Raw genomic sequence first — 25,224 nt, 5'->3', positions numbered from 1 at the left:
CCAGGTCCAAAGGAACGAAATGAAGAAAGAGTGTATAAGTGTTTGAATATGGAAGAATACATGTAGGTTTGTTAAATATGACTATACAACGAATTTCAATTCTTACAAGTTTGAATTTATATATGTATACAATTCGTATATTAGTCATGATGAATGTGCATATTTATAAAGATTCCTAAATTTTAAACAAGCCATGCACACCCTTGTAAGGTTGTCATCAATTGTTACTTAAGTATCATTTAACACATTGATTCGGAATAAAACTTTCTCAATTTTTTCAAAGTAAGTAACAATAACTTTTTATTTCGACAGGTGGTGGTCCATCACCATGCTCTACTTTGAGTGCCACGCCAGAGGTGATGTGGGATATTCTGGGACAAAAAAATGTATCCATATCTTGAATATCATCAGCTATGGACACATCACTCCTACAGATGGCTAGCCTTTCTGACACAGTTAATGCAAGGTAATTCTACTGATGTATTCCCTTGACCTTGTATTAAGTATATTCATTCATATAGCATAACACTACTTAACGGAGTTGCTATGAAAACCTATTATGTTAGCAAAGTACCTCCTGTGCATACGTGGTCATACACATAACTATAAAAGCATCCATATTAAATGATGTAAAACTTCAACGCCACAGAATAACCAATCTTGATTATCCACCGAAACAAATCTTGCAAAGTGCAAGATGGTGGTGAAAAGTGAAAAGATCACTAAAAGTCAGTGGTGACACCGGGTGTTCGCGGAAGATATTTCCTCATATCTTTACCCTATTCAGATACATAGATACTCAAAAATAACAATGACTAAAGATTTTTCTGTCCATTTAAATACAGTGAATACAGTGACATGGCAGCACTTGACATGCAGACACTCCAGACCATGGGAGGAGCTGTCCTACTGCATCAACAGTCTCTGTACCTTTACACCCTGAACCATCAGTGCCAGATCCGCCTCATCAACACAGGGATCCACGAAGAGACCTACAGGATGGAGCATTGTCCAGGATCCTGAGTCCTCGTGACAAACATTCCTGTTGGGTGAAGGTTATGATGAGTTACTACACAAAAAACTTAAATTTGAAATGTTTAAGCCTTAAGAAGAAAATCATGGAAAATCAGCTTCAGAAACTGCAGCATGAATAGAATTTATATTTATACCATGTATGAATATCATTTTTGATGGCCAGAGAGTTCACCATATTTTTCAAAATGTAATGTATTTCTTTGAAGAGAAACCTGGTTTTCAAAAGAACATTATTTTGACAGAACCATACTCCTTTTGATCAGTTTAAATTAATTTTTAATATGATAATATTTGCTTATGTGTGAGGTAACAGTGTGAAATGTCATTTATCAATAGATTCAATGATAACATGTCAGAATTTGAATATATATTTTCATTCAACCATATTCTCATGTTTTACTACTGCTTACAGCAACATTGCATTTGAGGGTTCAAAACCCTTGTATTTTGGTGCCTATGACATGGTTAAAATCAATTAATTGTAATACCTTAGCTGACTCAGCTTATAAAGCACTTGTTCCAGTTAAGTATTTCATTCAGCAGTATTGTGTATCTGTGTTGATGATGTCCATTTTTGGGTGTCTATTTCACTAAGTGTAGAAAGTACTGGCTCCGTCTGTTGAGACTATCACCTGACAGGTATGTTTATCAGTACTATAAAAGGTTGTCATCTTTGGTGCCAAGGTTGAATATCTTATTCTGTGTAACTGTGTTTGATATGATGACAAACATGACCAGTTACTTCCAGGAAATTATGACATGTATTGCAGCATTGCTTCTCTGTGTACTTTATCTCAAACAAAACAATTTCAAAATTTGCTAAATTTCTAATATATGTATTCAAAATGCGGGGAGGATTTAAAGGTGTATAAGTCTCAACAATAATTTATTGAAGACTTTATGTATTATGGTTCATTTGCCTTTACTACAATAAAATCTGACTGGCAGATAATGTTTCTTAAATGAAGATAAATGTATCAGCATCAGTTGACTGGGCAAATGCATTGCAAAAGAACACATGACCATGTTTAATGAACCTGGAGATTCAGAAATTATACATCATAATTTAATAATTACAGTAACAATGTCAATTTTAATGATCGGTTGTAATAAATTGTTTGTGAATTATAAAAAAGGAAAGCCTTGTCAGTTGTTTCGTATTTGTTACTCTTCTTTGTTAAAATAAACTGTGTTGTTTTCTGATACTTTTTGAATATAATTCCTTAAATAGTTGTTTTACTCAATTAAAAGAAGAATAATCACTCACACTGAAAGTGAGTGTTTGCAAAGTGATTCCTGGAGGTCAAGGTGTGGCCAGAAATATCTCCTTCTCTGAAGGGGGCTGTCATGCGGTCATCGGGAACAATGGAGTCACTATCTGGTAATGGGATATTCCTTATCTTGGAGATGTTATGCAGAATTCCACAATAAGTAATGATTTTACATGCTTTAATTGGAGAACCAGTTCAGAACTTGTCACACACACACACACACACACACACACACACACACACACACACACACACACACACACACACACACACACACACACACACACACACACACACACACAGAGTCACAAACACACAGAGTCACACACACACAGAGTAACACACACACACACACACATTTATAGAATTGTGTGTATTAGAGTCAACGTGTTCCATATGGAATTTTCACAAAATAGTTTTTGTTATTTTACAAATTGAGTGAAAAATCTGTCTGTTTTATTTATAATGATAATGAATTCCAAACATGTTTATGCTCTATTTCATCACTCAGTGATCGAACATGACAGGATTAAAAGAAAACGAAAGTATAACGAATGTATAAATATCTTATCCTATCCTAGCATGAGTAGTCAATTGTGAAGGGTCTAAGTCCTTTTGAACTCTAATAACGATAATCGATTATCCAGTCTGTTAACTGAATGGACAGATTTTTAGTCCCTTTATATAATGACTGAAATATCTAGGCCTTTATTAAATTGCCTAAGTGAATCACATTTAACACATTGACTGAAAGATATATATCTAATTACAGAGTCGGCCTAATTTACAGGTGATTCTACAATACTTGCTCTCTTTCAATAACAATCTGCCACACCACGCCTGAATAAACAGTTATGCGGGTGTTGCTGTGGGCAAATACCTAGCCTTTATACATGTACATTTTTTTTGTAGATACATGTATTACGTATTTTCGTTAATTGTGGATATATTAAGCACAAAGTCATAAAAAGTTATGAAACATGAATTGGTGCCTTGATATACAACAAGAAAGAATATTGTTTTTTCTCCGCTACCCTGATGTGTTTCATCGTTAAATGTTCACTCTATACCATGTGTGTTTGGAAGCGATATCCAAGGCGCCGCCCAGTAGACACAGATTGTGTCGTTCGTTTCGCGTGAACTACCATCCGGCTTCGTCACCCTGTAGCTAAGAGTTATGTAATCGGTACACAAATCACTTCGTCAGTGTGGAAGGAGTTTGAATTACGTCCGCCACTGGCCACAACAATCCTCACAGTATAAAAACATTCTACAAGGTCACTGCCGTTCAAATAACTTCGTGACGCACGTAACTCTCGTCGACAATGGCTGTCAAATCTGTCTGCTACAGCTACCATACAATCCTCCCTGTCACAACTGGCGTTTAACTGGCTTTTTCAAAATAGTAATAGTAAAATCGTCGTTAGCAGACTGACGTATGTCGCACAGAGTAATCTTATTTGATAAAAAAACAAAAAACAGTAAGTTAGATAACTAGAAGATCAACTGGATATTACATTCCTTATATCAAGTGACGGTCCTGTTTGTGAAAATATGCACTTTTAGAGACTAATAAAATCCATTTTAAGACCACATAGACAATAAAGCCAAATACAAAATGTCTTGGTATCATTTGGTGTGTATTAGTTGATCGGAATGATCTGAAATGTTATAACGTTAGATTAGAAAGGAAAAACGTAAATGTGTTTTATGGTGCACGAAATTTGGGAACACCCAAACACTCTGTTTAAAATCAGTCACTGACATGAGCAATAAGATTAAGCAACATCAACATGCATAAAAGGGTATAGAGAAAATGGTGGAAGCAAATTGAAATAGATTTTAATAAGACAGTATTGTACTAAACAAACTGCCTGTGCACAAGCGATCCCAAAACTTGTTTGACAGATTTGTGTTGTATTGTAGACTGACGTACAGCAAGTGATTTTCATGCTATACGTAGGCTTGCATATACATCTTACACATTCGGATATACCACCTGTATAAAGTATTATGAAGTTGAGAACTAAGATAGCGACCATTACCTGCATCCACTCACGGAAGCAATTAAAATTCTTGCGTGTATGCTGTCTCCTCTGAAAATATGCTACACTAAATTATTTTATACTGTAGTAGATTTGGTAATGAATAAAACTTGGTAACTCAAAGTTACTTGGTGTGCCACCGATAGATATGATTTTCAGTTAATTGACAGCTTGGAGTAATAGGGATTACGTACATAAAGTCATTTTGTCTCATTTTTCTGCTAAATAGAAATTTTAATTGTCATGATATATCACAGCTACTAAAATCTGGTAGTTTTTTTTATCGGGTAAGAAGAATTGATTCGCCTAGTCATACAGTCATTCGTACCTGATCGAATGATTGGCACGAAACGTTCCGGTAGAGAGTTTATTCTTGTATTTTGTTATATACATGTATTGTTAATTGTAGTCGATACTTACATCACTGTATATTAGAACGCGGAACTGGCAACATCCAAACATGTACCTAGTACACAGAGAATTGTTACGTATCAATTCCTGTATATTCCTACTTGAACAAAGAGCCTACATGTAAGCTGTAATCGGTGCAACTGCGTAACCACATGTACAGTCTCAGCAGTCTAACGTTACATCTCCCATCAAGTAAGCTGTATTTCTCAAGCATAATTTAACTTCCGGGGACATTTTGAATGAAAGGGGTTAAAAAGAAGTTCGTTGTATCGAAATAGGTCGTCTGCCAAAACTTTTGACTTTCGCGTTTTCAAAACTAAAGAGTCGTTTTTCGTTGCTAGTTATAGATCAGGGAAATAGAGAATACTACACTCATTCTCGTTAGATACCACTTTTACGAAACGAGTGGACTTTCTATGGTATCTGACCGAGCGAAAGCGAGGTTTGATAACATAGAAAGTTCACGAGTTTCGTAAAAATGGTATCTAACGAGAATGAGTGTGGTATTTTATTTATTACCCACGTTAAATATGTATGTAAGTGTAAATACATAACAACTTTTGTTCGTTGACAGACCAAACTGAAACCGGTTGCAAAATCTGGTTGCGCATGAATATTGATATATGCCCAAATATGGGCATTGCTTACATTCCTATGCATACGCATTAACAACACGCGCCTGCAGTTGTGTTTTCAAACATAACAGCACCGACGTTCAAGATCCTTTTGGAAGAATTTCTTCAACTTATGAGAATTCAAGCGCCATGTTGTTAGTACGCAGAACACCTATAAGAACATTTGAAAAGTCACATAAGCGACTTGGTCACTCGCATTGCCGGGGTCCCGTCTGTGCATTCAAAATGGTGCGGTTTCCTTGATCTATCAGCTGAATTTATATCATGTCCGTACCATTTTGGAAGAGGGAAATCAGAGTGTTCGCCAAAGACATTCATGTTTACTGTACCACCCTTTACTGAAGACGTGAAAATCAACACGCTCAAGTCTGCTTGCATGTCAGTGACAGCTTCGAACGAAAGGCATGGTCACCACCGGAATAAGAAAAGATCTACTCAGCGTTTTACGTTTGTTCACCTTTGAGATATTTGGGGCCACATAATCTGAAATCAGGCACAATTCTACGGAGTATTCGAATGGTTTGTATCGGAAATGTTCGCTTTGAGTGATCTGGTCGTGCAGTCGTGAACCAACAACTCCCGAAACAGTACCACAAAATAGACTTCAAAGAGGACACTGATGGCACAACCGGATCGTTACAAGTAAGTCTAGATATCTGTCAAGATAGTTTAAACTGACTTCATTTCACCTCGCTTATCCTTTTACGTTAAATCAAATTGGAAATTGCGAAAGTGGTCGGGTGCGTCACACTCATGGGGACCCTCGGACTATTGAACGGTAGTCGAACATTGTAAATGGATAAAGCTCGATTATATAATGTCTGTGGAAGCTCAATGCATAACTTATACAAGATGCAAACCGAATTTGATGCGTGTGACTATCTTGTTTGGTTTAATAAAGTGTTTGTTAATATCCCTCACTCACATGAGATATGAATGAAAAAAGTAGTCCGGGTGTGACAGAGGACACGATTATCCAATCAAAACGAATAATATAAGGTCAACTTTGTACGACACACGTGTGACGTACGGATTTAGTATCTTACCACCTGTATCGTCACCACGTGGGTAATAATCTCCAAAACGTCACTCGAAGGTGTTAAGAAAATTCTTAGTTAAAATTTGATATCCCAAGATGCAACGGGATACACTAAAAAATCTTATATATGATACTACTTTACTGAGAATCATACTGAGACTGTTTGAGTTTCAAATTGAGTTTTGAGTAAATGCAACGTTTTCGCCCGCGAACTATTTTAATAACGCCACATTTTGTTTATATTAGGTTTAAATGAGCTGAATTATGTGTCATGATACTTGTAAAAACACCTTTATATTTTCCAAACAAAAATATGATTTTGAGCAAAGGAAAATATTCGATGGGCGAAACATTTTAATAACGTCATAAATTAGTTGGATCATGTAAAAAAGAGTTGAATTATGTGTCATAATACTTGTTGGATTTTGATTAATTGTATGGGTTAATTTTACATGTAGCGGGCTTTATTTAAGTATTAAAGGGAAGTAACCATTTTTTGTTAGTATCACTAGGGGCTATTTGCGGGGCACCGTTGGGATTATAAAACGGTAATTATTCAATTAAATACAAAACTTCAGGAACCGAGAAGTCAGTCATTATTAAAGTGACCGTTTATTAACATATTTGTGTCTAAATATTAGTATATTTCATAGACATTTCTGCATTGTGCTCATACTATGGAAACTGAGGTAAAAAAAACGGAAAATAACAATGACATCGAAAGGATTTACGTACTAGTATTCTTGTCTGAATGTGAAAGCACTGTTAAAAGCAAAATTCTTGACAATACAGAAAACATCCGGAGACTGATTGCTATGCTACCTTATCATTACCAAGAAGTATTTAGGAATCGGATCCACACACACCGTGATTCAGAGGAAAAGTGTGAAATTTTCAGATTTTGTACAGTTTGTTCGGAAGGAATCATGGAAAGCCAATGACCCGACATTTGGCAAAGATGTATTGCAGAACAAGGACAAACATGGAAACACTAACAATGCTACTTTGAAAACAAGAAACTAACTTTCACGAACAAAATTGACTTTGGTAACAGAAGTGAATACCCGTCAAAGTTCACACGTTCGAAGATCACCAGCATCACCTAAACCTCAGACAAGTACGAAACAAACAGGTCAGCCAACGCCTGCAGATAGAAAATGTTCAAGTTGTGAACACACCTATTGAGGTACGTACTGGACCCGATGATGCGCCTCATGCTTCCAGAGCTAGCCTTGGTTGGGGGTTGTGGAATGTGACAGGACCTGAGAGTGCAGCTACATGCATAAGATGCACAATGAACAGAACAGATGATGCAGTTCATGATTGCAAGGATTTCAAACAGCTAAATAGGATGGTGCGACAATCATTCAAAATAGATTTCCCAGGGAGGATAATACATGATTAGAAGCAGGGCTCACAGGAAGATAAAGTATTCCCACAGGGAGTCGATGAGTCCATTAAACTCTGTGATGGACAATATGAAATACCTCTTCCTTTTAGGGAAAAGAAACAACTACTCCTTGGCATTCAAGCGTTTGGTGGGATTGAAAAGGCAGATGGAACAAGAAAACAAATTCCGCCTGGAGTATAAAGCCTTCGTGAATAAAATGCTGGATAAGGGCTATGCTGAACACATCCCAGATGATGAACAAGAACCAGAGGATGGACTTGTGTGCAACATCCCCAACATGGGGTATACCACCCAAAGAAGATGAAGTTGCGGGTTGTGTTTAACAGCTGTGCGCCCACTTACAATGGTACTTCTCTCAATCAACAGTTACTATCAGGACCTGATCTGACAAATAAACTCATGGGTGTTCTGATGAGATTTAGACAAGAGAATGTAGCTGCCAAGAGAAACAGAGAGGATTTGGGTAACAAAGGCTCATTGGAACTATCAGCAGTTTCTCTGGTGGCAAGATGGGGACTACTGTAATCCGCCATTGAAGTACAGGATGAAAGTCTATATGTTTGGTACTACAGTTGTACATCCTCACCTAGTTGTGCAAATGCTGCCCTCCTCGAGACTGCTAGTGACAATTTATAGAGGTATGAACCAGATATTGCAGAAATTGTAAGGAACAATTTCTTTGTGGACGATTGCTGGTTTTCTGAGCAAGATGTAAACAAGACTGTTAGTTGTGTGACCCAGGTAAGTTCTCTGTATCAGCAGGGTGGATTTAGACTGACTAAATGGGTACTCAACATTACAGAAGTTCTTGACGAAGACCACCTGAAGACCAAGCTTAAGGAGTGAGAGATCTAGATCAGCTGGAACAGATCAGAGCCCTTGGGGTTGTTTGGACAGTGCAAACTGACTCCTTAGGCTTCAACGTTAATGTGAAGTATGCTGATTGTACAAAAAGACATGCGTTATCAGTCGTCAGTTTAATCTGTGGCCCATTAAGCATGGTCTCACCTTTTGTACTCAAGGCAAATATTCTACTGCAAGACATGTGCCGTCAATGACTTGGATTGGATGAAGAGGTGTCAGGTAATAAGCTCATTGTGTAGCAACAGTTGTTTGCTGATCTTCCCCTCTTAGAAAAGGCTTCCATACCAAGATGCTACAAACCCTCTTTGGACTTACTTTGGAACAGTAAGGGCATGTCAACTGCACATCTTCTCAGATGCTAGCAACGAAAGTAACAGCTTACCTCCAATTGACAAATAAGATGGGCAAAGTTAATTGCTTACTGGTAATGGCCACGGCAAGAGTAACTCCCATAAAGAAAGTAACTACACCACAGCTTGAATTGACAGGAGCTTATGTAGCAGTTCAGGAAAGTCCCATTCTCCAGTGGGAACTTCAGTACCAGCTCACTGATATCTATTACTGGAGAGACTGCATGTCTGTTATCAGGTATGTCAACAATGAAACATCGCGTTTCAAGACGTTTGGGGCTAACAGAGTCACTATTATCCGAGATGGTTCAGATCCTCAGCAGTGGAAATACATTCCACCTGCACTGAATCCAGCTGATGCTGCTTCAAGAGGCATAAGGATAGACACATTCTTTAAGATGGATCAGTGGTTCCAATGACCAACCTTCCTTTTGGCACCTGAAGAGGAATGGCCAACTATTGTCAAGGCTGGTGTCAATTTTCCAGAAGATGACCTTGAAATGAAGCCTATTGTAGCTGCTATGACAACAGATGAATCTGTGAACATTATGAACAGACTCCTGAACTACAGCTCATCATGGCTGAAACTGAAAAAGATTGGAGGTTGGATCCCCCTTTTCATGGATAAAGAGAAACAAGAATCAGTAAAACGAACTCACTCAAGAGTGTGCTGAACACTTAGATAAGAATAAGAAAACCAAAGGGATAGTACAAGAGAAATCTAGATGTCACCCGACAGTCAAAATCATTGAGAAAGCTGAAGTCACAATATTATGTTACATTCAGCAGCGGTATTTCCATGACATCATCAGTGCTCTTAAAAACCCAAGCCAAGATTCAAGACTGAAGAAGTCAATTCGTAAATGGGATCCTATCCTCGTGGATGGACTGCTCGAGTTGGTGTACGCTTGAAGTCAGGCTTCATAACCTTATGAAGTGAAACACCCATTATATGGCCCAAAAAGTGCTATGCGTCTCAACTGATAGTACATGATTCTCGTGAATCCATCGGGCACATGGGCAAAGCTGCTATGATGACTTACCTGTGCCAAAGATATTGGATTCAAGGAGTGAAAAATCTAATTAAAAGGATTACATCCAGAGTGTGTATGTATGTTTGATATGTAGAAAGTGTAGTGCTCAGAGAAAATGACACCCTACGAACCACCCTTCTCATGCGTAGCCGTTGACTTCTTTGGTCTATCTGTGGTGAAAAGGGGTCGTTCAAATGTAAAGCGCTTTGGGGTAGTCTTCACTTGCTGTATTTTGAGAGCAGTGCATCTTGAGCCAAGTGCTTCCCTCAATACAAGCTCTTGTGTCAATGCTTTCAGACGATTCTTTGTATCCCAAGAAAGTCTGGATTGATAAGGGAACGAATCTAGTAGGCTGTGTGAGGGAAATGAGAGAGGACATACAACTATGGAATATCAAACAACTGCATCAGACTTCCTTCAGAGTACATTTCGTTGGAGTTCAATACTCTATCCGCCTCTCATCATGGTGGGGTATGGTAGCGCATGATACGTACCATAAGGAGGATCCTGTACTCTCAAGTCAAACATTTAGATGACAATGGTCTCTAGACTCTTTTCTCGAGGGTGAAGGTTATCGTTAACAGTCGCCCGATTACCAGTGTGACAAATGATGTCAAGGACCTGATGATCTGCAAATGCTTCGAAATGGTGGAGCACTACCTCCAGGACTATTTAGAGCAGATGACCATGACGCCAAAAGATAATAGGCGCACACAGTATCTGTCTGATTCCTTCTGGAAGCGATGGCCTAAGGAATATCTTGCCATGTTACAGGAAAATGTGAAATGGACTCCTGTCCCAAGGAACATCAGTGTGAATGATATTGTCTTGGTCATGGACAATTTGCCTCGAAATGCATGGAGCTTTGAGCAGTAGTCGAAGTGTGTGCTGAGAGAAACGGTTTTGTACGCATTGTGAGGCTCAAAACGCCCACATCGACTGTGCTGCGTCCCATAAGCAAACTGAGTATTTTTGGAAGTGAGCAGTGACTCAGTTAACAACTAGAACGTGGCATATGAAAGATGCCTTTGATGATGACAATAAAGATACATGCAGATGTATTCCAAGAATCTAAGTTAACATATGTAAAAGATCAGTTATGTTAAACAGTAAAACTGCTTCATTCGTACTCCACAATTAGTTGGAATGCTGGATTTTGATTAATTGTATGGGTTTATTTTATATTTAGCAGGCTTCATTTAAGTATAAAAGGGAAGTAACTCTTGTTGTTAGTATCATTTTGTGCAAGAGACTGTGCTGTGAGCGGGGCACCCTGGAGGTTATAAAAAAGTAATTATTCAATTAAATACAAAATTAGTCAATCAAGCCGACAGCGCTACCTCAGTATTTATTGCAACAGCACCCTTCAACAAGAACAAGTGTTAGAATATGAGACTAAGAATTAGAATAAACTTGATGAAGTTAAACAATGATTTGATCTCCTCAATTCTCGAAACCCGCACTTGTAGAAACACCTTGTTCCATTGTTTATGTCATGCGATCTTGCAAACAGATATCACTTCATACAACATCGACCCATTGTATGTTACATATTACATGGTGCTATTTTGATCTACTGAGTTTCATGACTTACAATTTGGAAACTTTAAATGCTATAGTTTTGCCTAATGCAGCCACACCCACTGAACAGTAATTACTGATAACCCATGTCACAACTTAGAGATGATTACTCTATATCCCTATGATAAGTCATGAATGTTTTTAACTTAAATAACAGTACTGTGAAAATTGAATTTATTTATGTCCTTTCTTCGTCAGCTTTAACCAAACTGAGCCGTGTGGAAGTTCCAGTTGGGTAGCTTCAGTTTGATTATCTCTCTGACTATCACTCAGTGTACCGAGTCTTGTTTCTTAAGCACAGACACTGGATATGAAGTGTCTTAGCGTGACAAGCCTCGTATGACAGTTGCCTCCCTTTGATATAGCTAAATCCGAGTTTATGGGATCTCCTGGTGTCGAAGAACCCAGGTTGTAATGCAAGCCTGACCAGTAAAGCGGAGAGGCTTCCACATTATCTTGCACAGTACGAATTGTGAAGTATACGGGGTAGGGGTATTTTCAAATTTCGCGTCTTGTTTGGAATTACACAGTAGTGCAGGCTTGGTGCAGGAGGGAACATGATTTGGAAAGGTAGGTTTTATTAAATTGCTTTTCACAGCGTGGTCAAGATTTTTATCAATGATTAAAGTAATGACCAGTGTTATCTTTTCTCGCTGAAAGCTTTAGAGTGTTAAACTGGAATACTAAGTAATCAGCTAAGTAACACATCAAAGATCATTGGTCATGGCAATGTGGTCGTGGCAATGTGATCATGAATGAACTTGTGTACATTTTCTTCAATGTAATATCGCAAGCCTATAAAGATCTCTTTAATCACAAAGTCGTTCATTGATATTGTTTCACGACCCTAACGATCTTGGGTACCTTCATAAAAATCGTGTTTCCACTGTAGTACTCATCTACTATTACGCCCAAGAATTACCGCCTAAAGAGACATGTGTGTAGGATTTAGGGCGTCCATTTTTGCCGGGTAGATACCCTGATCAAGACAACCAATCTGAGCTTATGTGTCGTAGCGGTCGGAAACAAGCCGGTCTGAAGGAACCCACATACACCAGGACTTCAATCTATATGACATTTTTATATCTTACTGTAGTAATAGCTTTTCACAAACCCAGTGGACGGTGTTCTATGGATAAAGAAGGAGATACCTCTCCATAAAACGTGATCCTGTTTTTTTTACATATATTTTGTGGTTGTCCACAACTATGCAAGGCACATGCGGTCGGTGTTTTGTCACAACTTGACTCAGGGGCCATTTTGGGTGTGGTATTCGCCTCAGTTGTTGTATATTCCTCTCACAAACAACCATGCTGTAATTCTGAAGGGTGCCGTCTTGGATTCCACATTCACATTCATTTCAAGGACACTGTAAACTTCCTGACTCACTGATGAACTATAGTCACGAACGTCGTCACCCTTAGGAATACACACTTGAACACACCCAATGTGAATCAATGACAACAGTATCTTATTGCAACAAAGTTTAAATGATGTTGCAATTTTACATGTAACATGATCCACATTCCCGAGGAAATACCGGTTCCCGATATAGGTGTGGCTTCCAAGTCATGAGATAGCTTCCTTAGGTGGCTGTGTCACCTTCGTTTAAGCCTTGATTGGACAGTTCCAGCAAACGCGAGCAGTCATTCAGGTGGTCAACCCCAAACCCTTCTTCTCCACACTAAAACTAGTAGATGGTACAATATCAATAAGGAAGATAGAATTTGCTCACTTTGTAAAATGAATATAAGGGATAACTATCATTTATATTTCTGAGTCGTGAGTGTACCATTTAAAAAAATAAACAGCTTTCATCTTATTATGGTAGACTGGTACACTATAGTATCGCGGTAGTTAATTTATAATGGATCGTAATGGCGAAAGTTTACTAACCTCTTAAATATGTCACAACAAAATGTTTCTTTTTCTTTGTTCAACTTTTATGACATATCACTTGGGATTGTTTGATACTGATTTTCTTTAACAAGTTCGGCAACTGTTTTTTTAGGTGTGATATATGTGGATTACGTGGTTAACATCACTTCCTAATTTCGATTATGCATAATCAGTTTGCATACGACCAAGGTTGGGTCAAGGGGCATCGCCGAAACAAATGGCTTCTTTTCTAACCAATTTCGAATTTGGGTAGGGGTAATTCCACTTCAAAAACATTCAGGAAACTTTCATAAAAAAAATAACTTGTATACCTACGAGTAGCCGTGACATACCGCAACGAGTCTTGTATACGATCAAGCAATGAAATATCATGCTTAGATTTGCATAACTAAACAGTCGACAGTGGTGTATAGAGCCCGCAAGAGGTTTGAGTCATACTTTAAAGATCTAAGTATGACAAAAGATATGTCACTTTATCATGCTCCTATTAAATGTTGATTGCGTATATTCAGTGCCATTTTCAGTACTAAGACTCAGGTGTTTTATAACATTGGGAAGAAACATCTGGGTATATGTTGTGACAGCTATCATTGTTATTTATTTATTGTTTTTGCCATAATATTAAGTTTCATCTTGTTTAGTTTTATGTCTTGTCTGCACCCGGCCGTCACGTGTGCTCATCTGATGACACAGAATCATGTACTTTTCATCACATGCTATACCCATGTGGGAAAAATAGCGAGTTCATTCGCGAATATTTTAGAGAAATAATTTCATCACTGAATACATACTAAATTGTGTCATTGTCAGGATTTTCACTAAAATGTAGTGCATTTTGAAGGACAGAAAACAATAGCTTTAGCCAGTCCAGTTGTATTTAAATGGCATGCTTAATATCTGATGTCCCGTATCAAAACCTGAACATATCGTAACACTATACAATGTGTTTAAGCAAGTTGATCTTTGGAATGACTTTTTATAGTTATTTGTTTATGACGAACTGTTTACTTTCCTACTTGAATAAAAACACCACTTAAGAATGACTGGTTTGAAAGCAAAAAATCCTTATTTGCAATGGCTGTGAACATGAATTCATACTAAGTTGATAATATTCAGTTTGAGAGGTATATCTTTATAACATGTGTCAACAAAGAACCTATGAAAACTTTTTAGAAAGGAACGTATTGTTATTTGAAAAACATATGTATTTGTCTCTCCGATAAGAGATGGATACAATTGCTAACCTGTTTGAGGTGTAAGCAACATATCACCTGTAATACAAACACTTATAGTCGTGCCAAACTCCTACATATTAGCCATCCCTGTCTTTCAGTAGTCCGCGAGACGAATTGAACATGCATTTAGGGGATTTGTTGGTGATGTGCTTTCATTGCCAGAGCCAGTTGAAAAATGTTATTAAACTAAAACCCAAATACACGGCTATGTGGTTAACTGAAAGAAAGATAGTTCAAGCACATAAACATTTGCTAATCCTCCGTAGACTTTGCTCAATACATGACCAGAGAATTCTCGATTAATGATGCCCCCTGAAAACCTTTATAAGATACGAATGAATCAGTGGTTTCCACGAAAGTGTTGCTACAGTGAAGTATATGGCGACAAAGGCCACTTCATGACATATTTCTCGTTTGTATCAGCACTACAACATATTCGTTTGTGTCTTCTCATACCAAAAAAATACATCGTTCGTATCTTCTCATACAAAAAAACTACGACACATTTATCATTTATTCTTCTCATACATGTACCAAATATCTACGACGTATCCCTGGTATATATATTCATACGTAGGGTTTGCGACGTCATGTTGACGTTATACTTCCGTCATGTTAACGTCTTGCTATTGCCATGTCCCCCTCATGCTGTCATCATGCCCAGCACCAGGCTGTCGCCATGCCCTTATCACATAGTCGTTGTCCTTACGTCATGCCACCGTCAGGCAACCGTCCTTTTACCACCATGTTACCATCTACTTTAGGCATTATTTTGAAGTCCTTCACTTACCGACATGTCCGAGCAGACGGTTCGTGTGTCTGATCCGTACGTACCCGTGTGTCTTTATGCTTTCAAAACAACATTCAGAAGTTGATGAGTCACGGTTGAACAATTTACTAGCCATGGTAATTAGTTCGAAACTCGTGAACCCGAAGTGAGTCGGGTCAGAATAGACCCCCAACACTCTACTGCTATGGCGACTAAAGCAGGTAGGTAGGTCAGTAGTGTGGTTGATCGCATGTCTCTATATTCCGACAGTGTGGGACGCTGCTTGTAATACCCACACTGGCTTATTTGGGCCAAACTCGCTTTATTTTATTGACAGGAATAGTGATAGCGCAAGAATTCTGATATAGCAGGAATACTGATATAGCAGGAATATTGATATAGCAGGAATACTGCTGAAGGCTGTGTTTAGAGATAGAGCCGATTTCGTGAAACAATTATCTTTTGATTTTGATCTTTAAACAAATATGATGATTAACCACATTACTACATCCATTGACTCTCCACGCGTTAAACCATCGTCAGACTGCACAGACACGAAAACTTCTTCATGAGAAGTATAGACGATGGGGGTTGTGGCGGAACCCACCCGAACTCTATCAATGCTTCTATTGGGGTCTTTTTATGCGAATTACGCGATGTGATCCAATGATCGTCGTCTACTTAAGCTAACTTGTAAAGAAAAGTGATTCTGCAGCAACCCACCCTAAACCATTCCTGAACCCTATCAATGCTTCACCATTTATGTGAATTATATGATGACTATCCATGGATCTTCATGTATCAAGATGCATATAGCGGATACAATATATTCTTAATTTCAAACCAGATCTTTGGTTTTGGGATGGAATGCTTGGCCCGCTTGTTGTCTCCTCTATTCTTTAAACTCTTTTTGCTCATCTTCACTAATGCCGCTGGTCTCAGATGCTACATCCAGTGCCGAAAAAAACCCATAATATACACAATCATATTATACAAGAGTCTTGAATTGGCCGATCAACAATGTCTTATTAGATATATATTATATGGCATAAATATCTTAGTAGCAAAATGCTCACCCCATTAACTGCAACATTAGGTTCTGTGAATATAACTTCTTTCCTCTTGTACACATTGCCCTCGATACTGAGTTTATGAGAACCTTCTGTGCCTCCAAGATTGGAGATGTGGTGATGCGTACCAGGACCTGAAGAATCAACCATTATTAATAATATGGAGTGATACACTCAAATATCCAATATGAACAGGCTGATGTTTTACATGAAATACAGAAACTTTGAGCTCTGTAATAATGCTCCGCTTTCCCTTTTTACTGTAATTAGGAGAAAGATTCTGTTTTCCACTATTGTATTTTTCATCTTTGACTGGAATACATCTTAGTAGAGTTGAAAGACTTTTGAGTTGAAAATTATTCGTTGTACTAACCTATTCAAGATGGATGCACAACTCTTGATAACAAACTCTATCGGGGAATTTAACTCCATGCACTGTTGTGTTGGGTGTCACTTCTCTTCTTATAAATCCAAGTGTATTTGCCTATAGAATTTGTTCCACTGCTTAAAATCAGCACCACATTTGACTCATTTAGTGTGAGACCAGCTCCCAAAGGTTTTCATGATTGAGTAAGCATACTCTGTAATATCCATCAGATATAATGCAATGTTCTTTATCTAGTAATAAATTATTGATACCTCTTTCAGTACTTATATTTGTCCGACGTAGGTAATATGTTATATCAAAGAGAGCAACTTCAAGTTACCAAGCTGAGTTATCAATAGCATGAAGCAGTTGAATAGACTGGCCATTTGTTATTCCCGGAAGTGTTACATACATATTAAATATATAAAGATACTACATTATATCTATCGTTAGAAATTACAGATTCACAGAAACGAACGTCAAAACAGTACACGATTGGTTCTCCAATCCAATGCAGTTCTGGCAAAACCAGCTAAACGTTGCTATTTGGTATGCTTCATCAGTCTGTGGAGTATCTTTTAGTCACAATCTTTGTAAGTATGTTTTCTTCTTTCACGTGTACTATCATATTAGGCATATCCTTACAGAAAAAAGTGCACCAATACCAAGGGTCAAGCATGGAATGCATCAAATAATCCGTACAATTAGAGGGCATATGAACGTATTTATTGGGAATTGCTATTTCTACGAGTAACGTCTGCATGGAGGTAACAATGGTCTAGGTAATCCATACACACATGGCACACACTCTGTTAAAGAAGTCAGTGATGATTTAATGAAAAGAGGTCGACTTCTTCTGAGCTTTGCTCTCTTGCGTAACGAGTGGAGAGACGATCATATGAACTTTAAGGGCCGATGTTGCTTTCACCGTCCAAAAGGTTGAACAACCATAAGATGTCGAAATTCTTGGAAAAAAATCATTTTAAATAAATCAGAAGGTTTTACTCACCTTGTCAAGGCTTCGTTATTCTCTAATACTGTATTCCAAGGATGCCTGTAATGTAGAATTATCATAGGTTGACAAGATTTATCCGAGACCGTCTGAATATATCTTTGCATGTTGTGGTATGTCTTCAAAATTATCTTTATCTATGGCAGCCACTGTTCAGTCCGCACTGTCTGAAGAACCTTAGTAGTCTTTGCAGAAAGATTTGCTTGTGAGTTGTCATAGTCTACAAGACCCAATTCATTACAAATAATGTTGATGCAACCATGGCGCCCAGCTACTGTAGACAACACTAGGGGTTACCGAGTATGAGAATTCATAAAATCAATATCTGGAGAGCCACGCAGTCGCATTATTCTTTTACTATCTATTGTAAACTTGGAATAGTCACTACCAATAGGAGTAACATATTTTTTGTCTTCTTTTAAGACATCGTAATAATCAGTAACAACTGATTGCAAATTTTCCTCATTTACATTAATTCCTTGTCCCATGAAGCTGGTTTCATAAGTCCCTCCTTCGACTGTTATAGTATCAGTTAGGTTATCAAGATAAATATGATCCATTTTTGTATTAAACATAAGGAAACACACTTTCAATATAATCAATGTCTTTGCAATACGGACGCAAGTTAAATCCACAACGTAGACTTCAGGATCCATTAGGAGTCAACGCAATTCGCCAGGCTGTAACTATAACTAATAACCTGAGTACTATCATGATCAGAATCAAACACTTATGGTTCGCTTCTCGGTGCTCATGATGTATTAGAACTGCCTGACTATCATTAACAATTAATTTGTCTTGTACTGACGTTAAAAGGGAGCTCGTTCAAAACATAGGTTGTGCAATTGTAAAGAAAATTAACGGTAATGAGGTCTTTAGTATTGATGACAGCGATGTATACTTTTGTTACATGGATCTCTGGAGAACAGCCAAAGAACAAGAACACTTATCAACAGTATCAAAGTATTGGTAATAAAAAATCAATGAGACTGCGTGTAGGTTCTGCTAGTGGTGATAATACCACCGTAGAAGATGAAGCTGTTGCCAATGCAATAGGTAACCGACTCTATATTCGGCTTGACTTTGAAGGACAGGGCCGATGATTTCATCGTGGTAGCACTGTCCAATGAGATTTCCCTCTACCACTATCAAAGGGGTCCTCTGTCTTGCTGTAATCCCACCCCATACCATAATGCTGCCGCCCCCGAACCGATCTTCTTCCATGACACAATGATTGACCTAACGTTCACCTCGACGTGGGTACACTCGAATCCATCCATCGCTGTAGCGGAGGTGAAAACGAGAGTCGTCAGTGAATAGAACTTGTCCCCACTACATGGCCATCCAGCGTAGATGCTGTCTGCACCACTGTAGACGTGCTTCATTGTGGTTTCCTGTCCAAATGGGACGTCTGGTGGTCTTCTGCCAACAATCCCTGCACATCTGAGGCGATAACGTACGGTTTGTTAAGATATTCGTCAAGGGCCAGGGATGCTTCGTGCAGTCACTGTTGCTGGCTGGAATCGATTTCGTAGGTGTGTTGTTCGAATCCAGTTGTCTTATTGATTATTGGTTACGCATGGCCTGTCACTCTGACTGCATTCGTCTGTTGCCAACGTTGCCGTAAACACCAAATGGTGTTTCTGCGGACGTTAAATTGTCTTGCAAGATCACGTTGACTCGATCCTGCTTAAAGCTTTACCAATAGCCCACAGACGCTCATTTTCGGACAGGCGTGGCATTTCGTAATGTTGAATAATTGGGTAATTTTGTTGTTTTTCTGAGTGGTTGTTGTCAGCACGATGCTAAACAATGCATATATAATCTCTTTAACACACATGTTTTTATACCCATTCTTGGGTAGTGAAATGCATGGGGCTTGCATAAAAGCCAACTTTTGCATGGAATGCATCCTTTTGCGTTTTTGTGATTTGATTCCATACATGTACTATAATAAACTAGATTCGGCTATGGTACAACTATACACAGATGTAGCTAGTACGTTTCTTTCCATCCCACCAGAAAATCGCCTGTATCTATTCGAATCTCTCAAGAAAGACCCATTTGTTGGACATGCTTTAAGTGCAGTAGGCTGTGAGTTTTACCATAGATACGGAATGTCCTTAGCACCATTTACCGTCGCTATAATAACGTCTAAGTACTGTTAATTTAAACATAATGGCCCACCTAATAATAATGGAAGCAGAAACACCACAAGTGAATGCGGAACTGTCACAAGTGAATGCGGAAATGCCTCAAGTTGTGAGAGTGACTAAGAACCCCCAAAAAGTAGCAACGGGTAAAAGGGGGGCTTTAGCCAGGAAGGCAAAACTCTTACTATACATTGAAAAGAATTCAAATACTTTATACAGTAGTACACCAGCTGAACGGATTAAAATTTGGGCTCCCTATGCACTAGGAGTTGTTGTTATAGCAGCAGTATTGGACTGGTAAATCTAACGGTGAAGAGAAAACACCACCAGTTTAAAACGTAGTTCAGTTAGAGTTAAATCCTCATGTTATGCTAAAGAGAGAAAATGACTACTCCAGTAACAGATGGTAAAATGTTGGCATATCATTCAGCAGTTGTTAGTGGCTTAGCTATGGGCTACAATGGTTACTAAAGCACCACCATCCAAGCTAAATTTTGATGGTTATGATATTGGTATGATGATCCTAGATGTAGGCTTAGCAATGGCTATTAAAGATATGCTAATCAAACAAGGGCTTATCCCAGAAGACATAATGAAATAATTAAACATTTGAACATTTATGAGCAAAGTTCGAAAAGGCATCAATTGCAATTATGGTCTGTGGAGCTATTGTTAATGATCTAGCTTTTTCCAGGAGTATTTTTTTTAATGTTTTAATATGAGACAATCAAACGCAGGAGAAAATGAAGAGGAGCGGAAACGACACAAAAAGCTTTAGAACAATTCGAAATCGCCCAGTCACAATGGGCATAGGATTGATTTTATCAATGAAGAGCTTCATAGGCAAAATCATTAAATTCAAACGTTTTAGGATGATGAAACTGCCATGCATCAATAGTACCTTGTTTACGAAAAAGACTCTTTGACCCAATTGGCACAAAGCAAAAACTGTCTCGATTTTACTCACCGTCAGAGGGATAGAAAGGCCACAAGCTAACATTCATTGCGCTGGGCTTGACTGCCACTGCTCTCATCAGCTATGAGCTGGTGACACAGCTCAACTGATGTGCATTTAGACAGATGATTCTGGAGGTGTATTAAGAGCCATGATGGGCAGCGACACGTCTGACACACATTTTGACATATGATACCAGAAGTGTAAAGTTATCACAATGGCAAAGGGTACATCTAGATGTAAGTTCATACTCATGGGCCAATCCCCAAAATGTTGTCAGACTTGTATGAACGATTTTGTGGGATACATGCCATTGCAATAAGAAACGCTAACTATACATGTTCCGTTTGCGGGATTGGGGTCAAAGGTCATTATTGTTTATGCAAAGCACACGGATCTGACAAGATACAAAACCCGATTGTTTATGAGAGGAAGAAGTATTACCTCAATGAGAGAAATAGATTTGGGAGAATAAGAATCTAGGTACATGAATCAATTCCAATTAGAGATTTGCTTTGCATGTAATTATACATAACAACGGTTTATGTCAGAGAGCTGAAAGCTGAAAGTGGTTATTTTCAGATGAGAAAAGCTGAATTGATTACCTTACTCAGTTTGGATTTCAACAAACCCCCGACTGTTAGAGAACTCAAAGCTCAAGTGAGAAACCGTGGGCTGAGAGGTTATTCCCGAAAGAGAAAACCTGAATTGATTGCTTTACTTGATAATCAGCTATAATCATGCCGTGACGAGGTTGGAATAAGGATATTAATTCCAACATGGATTTGTAATGATGTTAAACCCATCGTATCGAGCAAATTTAATGAGGAATTACATGATTTAAATAGTATAAAATACCTGCTAACAGTTAAAATGTCTTTAAGTCAAAATAACACAAATGATAGAGTTAAATATACCAAACCTTATTTCAAGGGCAACCAAGAAGTTATAACCGAATCTGATTCTATAACTTCATCATTAGATGTATCAATTCAGCAGATACAAGAAACATTAGAGTGCTGGACTAATAGAGGTTCGGTTTGGGATGTGGATAGAACCAATACTTTATATTTAGACATAGCAAATTATATGCCTTTGAAATGTGGATCTTATATAGATTTACCCTCATGCTATAAGAAGAAAAAAGCCATAAATGATTTTTAAAATAATGATGATAACTGTTTAAGATGGACATTACGATCTGCCTCATTTCCTACAGATTCTAAAATTGCGAATAGACCTTCGAGCTATCCCCAAAACGACAGACACAACTTTGAAGGCATTGATGCACCTACACCAATTTCGCAAATTAATAAGGTGGAAAAGCAAAATAATTTAGCTATAAATGTTTTGGGGAATTCTAAAGGATCTGTTGTACACAAGATAAGGTCTGCTCCAGAAACATTCCAGGTATCAATTTATTTCTGATTGAAAAAGATGGAAAACATCATTATACATGGATAAAGAGTTTAAGCAGGCTATTAGGCAATCAATCAAACCATAAGGAAAAGAACTATTTCTGCAAAAGATGTGTGCATGGATACAGCAGACAAGATCTTTTAGAAGCGCATAAAGAAAACTGCAGATGTGTTGGGCAGACTGCTATCAGGATCGATATGCCTTAAGAGGTGAAAAATATATATTAAAATTTGATCATATTGTAATCAAATACCAGTAGCATTCATAATTTACATTGACTTTGAAGCACTTATAAAACGAATAGATAATTCTTAATTCTTTACACGATACGTTTTAGGTTTACATGTCACCATAAATTACAATTAGTTCTTGTAAGCCCAACGTAATTGACAAATACTCGAAAACACATGATTGTAAACTATTAATGTACGTTGAAATGAATATATATTGTAAATGCCACAATGATATATCAAGGATCAAGTAGAAGATATATCGATAGTAGTGCTTTGAGTTAATTCAACAGATCTATGTAAACAGCACTACTTTATCCTTTTTAACTAACACCGTCAAAGCTCAATTTTATCTTCTCCTGGCGGCCATTATACAACGGCCATCTTATACACAACCCATCGCTCACATCTACAGGTCTCTTCCTGTGGTACGGCAATAAGTAGAACCCTCTTTCTCAAATGTATCCTCCATGATATAACCTACTCTCATTAAGTACATGCTGCTCTTTCTCAGCATCACGGCTAACGAGCTTAGACAAAGAGACCCAACCATCATTAAGTAATTACGTTTAATGTCAACTTTTCAATGACAAGAACATTTTCCAGGATTATGTATTCTCTTAACACCATCGCAAAAGATCACGTAGAAGCCAATGGTCGTATAAATAAGAAGGAACAGATTGATCACAACCGGTACTCATATTTTCCAACAAAATCACATCTGATTTCCCTGTGACTACTTGTTAAACCTACCTACCTACCTACCTACCTACCTACCTGCCTGCCTGCCTGCCTGCCTGCCTGCCTGCCTGCCTGCTTGCCTGCCTGCTTGCCTGCCTGCTTACCTACCTACCTACCTACCTACCTACCTACCTACCTACCTACCTACCTACCTACCTACCTACCTACCTACCTACCTACCTACCTACCTACCTACCTACCTACCTACCTGCCTGCCTGCCTGCCTGCCTGCCTGCCTGCCTGCCTGCCTGCTTACCTACCTACCTACCACCTTGTGTGTCACCCAGTAATTGGAATGACGTCTCTAACCCTCTAGAATCTTCGCTGTATGAAATATCATTGTAGCATATTATATCGCATGTATTGTGTATTGTCCGTCATACATGATGTGACACAATAATAATATATTTTTTCTTAATTAACGGTAAAATAAAACAACAGATATGCGATGATGATATCCCTAAAATCTGTGCAGTCGGGATCAGAATTGAACTGAAGGGTTTGACACTATGATCAGATAAATTCATCTACCGTAAACAAACCATTTAAGCGACTTAGACTTAATATAAGTATGTAACTTACACCTCCAGCAAACACTGGATCCATTTTTATTATATTAACAAAGTGCAGAAAATTGAATTCATATTTTAATTATTATTATTTATTATTATTAAGTCGGCGTGAGAGTTCTGGAGACAGCTGGTGAGATAGTAGTCCTGCACCATAACTGTGGAATTTTTATTTTTAAGGTATTTGTTTGCTTGATTCCACAACAGAAGAGGAAAGGTTATTTCAAAGAAAAAATAGAAAAATTTAAAGACTAGGTCTAGTGATAGGGCCTGGGAATACGGGGTCTGGCGAGGTAGACTTGCCGCCAGTCTATGTAACCCAAATCTCCCCTGGGTTCACCCTAACTGGCATTTCTTTGTGGCTCCCTGAACACGGCACATAGGAGTTCATCAAGGCACCCCTATGACTTAAGACTCTGAGTTCCGCAGTCCCACCTATGTCAGCTATTAGTTGCAATGGCTTGTTGCACGTCACCTGAAGCAGACATACTATGGATTTCATTTTAGACAGCTGATAAATATGATGCAGTTCTATAGCTATGTGTGTTATCTGGGGAAACCTTGACCCGAAGACAATCTTGATCATGAGCGTGCGTAGTAGACGCTTCGTAAACAGGAGATAGGGAGTCGACTGATTGACAGAAAATGCGTACACCCGACACCCAATACCCTACACCCTGATACCCGATCACCCTTCTGTGTCATAGTCCCGGATATATGACTGGCTCCGTGTCCTGTCCGTGTCAAATTCTGATGATTCTTTATGCACTCAGCTTTGTCTAATCCTAATTCCCAAAAACTATCTCTTCCCTCACGTATCTACTACCCACCCCTTCTCCAATTGCCCCTCTTTCTCTGTCCACTATTACATTCCCTATCCCCGACTGAAACTGTCACCGTGTCTTCCTCTTACCTCACTTTATTTCTTCCCCTTGCGAATATATTATATTTATTCTCTTCTCTCCTCTCTCGTCCTTCCATCTGTATAACTGTCATGTATTTTCTCTTCTGTCCATCCAAATTCTTAAATGATCTCTTCATGCTATCTTCTTTCTTCCTGTACAACTTATAACATGAGGACAACAAACTAAGCAGTCAATACAGGGGAAATAGGTTGAAATGGTTTAAG

At 38.3% G+C, this 25,224-nt stretch overlaps 1 protein-coding gene and 1 long non-coding RNA gene across 3 annotated transcripts in view; one reads left to right on the top strand and one right to left on the bottom strand.

The window, feature by feature from the left end:
- The window catches only part of LOC124134734, a 462,484-nt gene that overhangs the window by 355,898 nt on the left and 81,362 nt on the right, over positions 1–25,224 (top strand). The gene's annotated exons all lie outside the window — the stretch shown is intronic.
- LOC124134656 lies at positions 841–23,770 on the bottom strand. Of its 2 annotated transcripts, XR_007218051.1 has the most exons (4): positions 23,735–23,770; positions 18,026–18,070; positions 16,656–16,783; positions 841–1,042 (listed from the first exon to the last, which is right to left on the bottom strand). It is a non-coding gene; the product is annotated as an uncharacterized LOC124134656 (long non-coding RNA). The 2 variants fall into 2 exon arrangements; XR_006861130.2 differs by lacking the exon at positions 23,735–23,770 and having other exon boundaries at positions 18,026–18,750.

This window comes from Haliotis rufescens, unplaced genomic scaffold (genome assembly GCF_023055435.1).
Source record: "Haliotis rufescens isolate VD_foot unplaced genomic scaffold, xgHalRufe1.0.p SCAF_4, whole genome shotgun sequence".
Taxonomy (NCBI): Eukaryota; Metazoa; Mollusca; class Gastropoda; order Lepetellida; family Haliotidae; genus Haliotis; species Haliotis rufescens.
The sequence above is the reverse complement of the archived record's forward strand: the minus strand, read 5'-3'. Positions and strand labels throughout refer to the sequence as shown.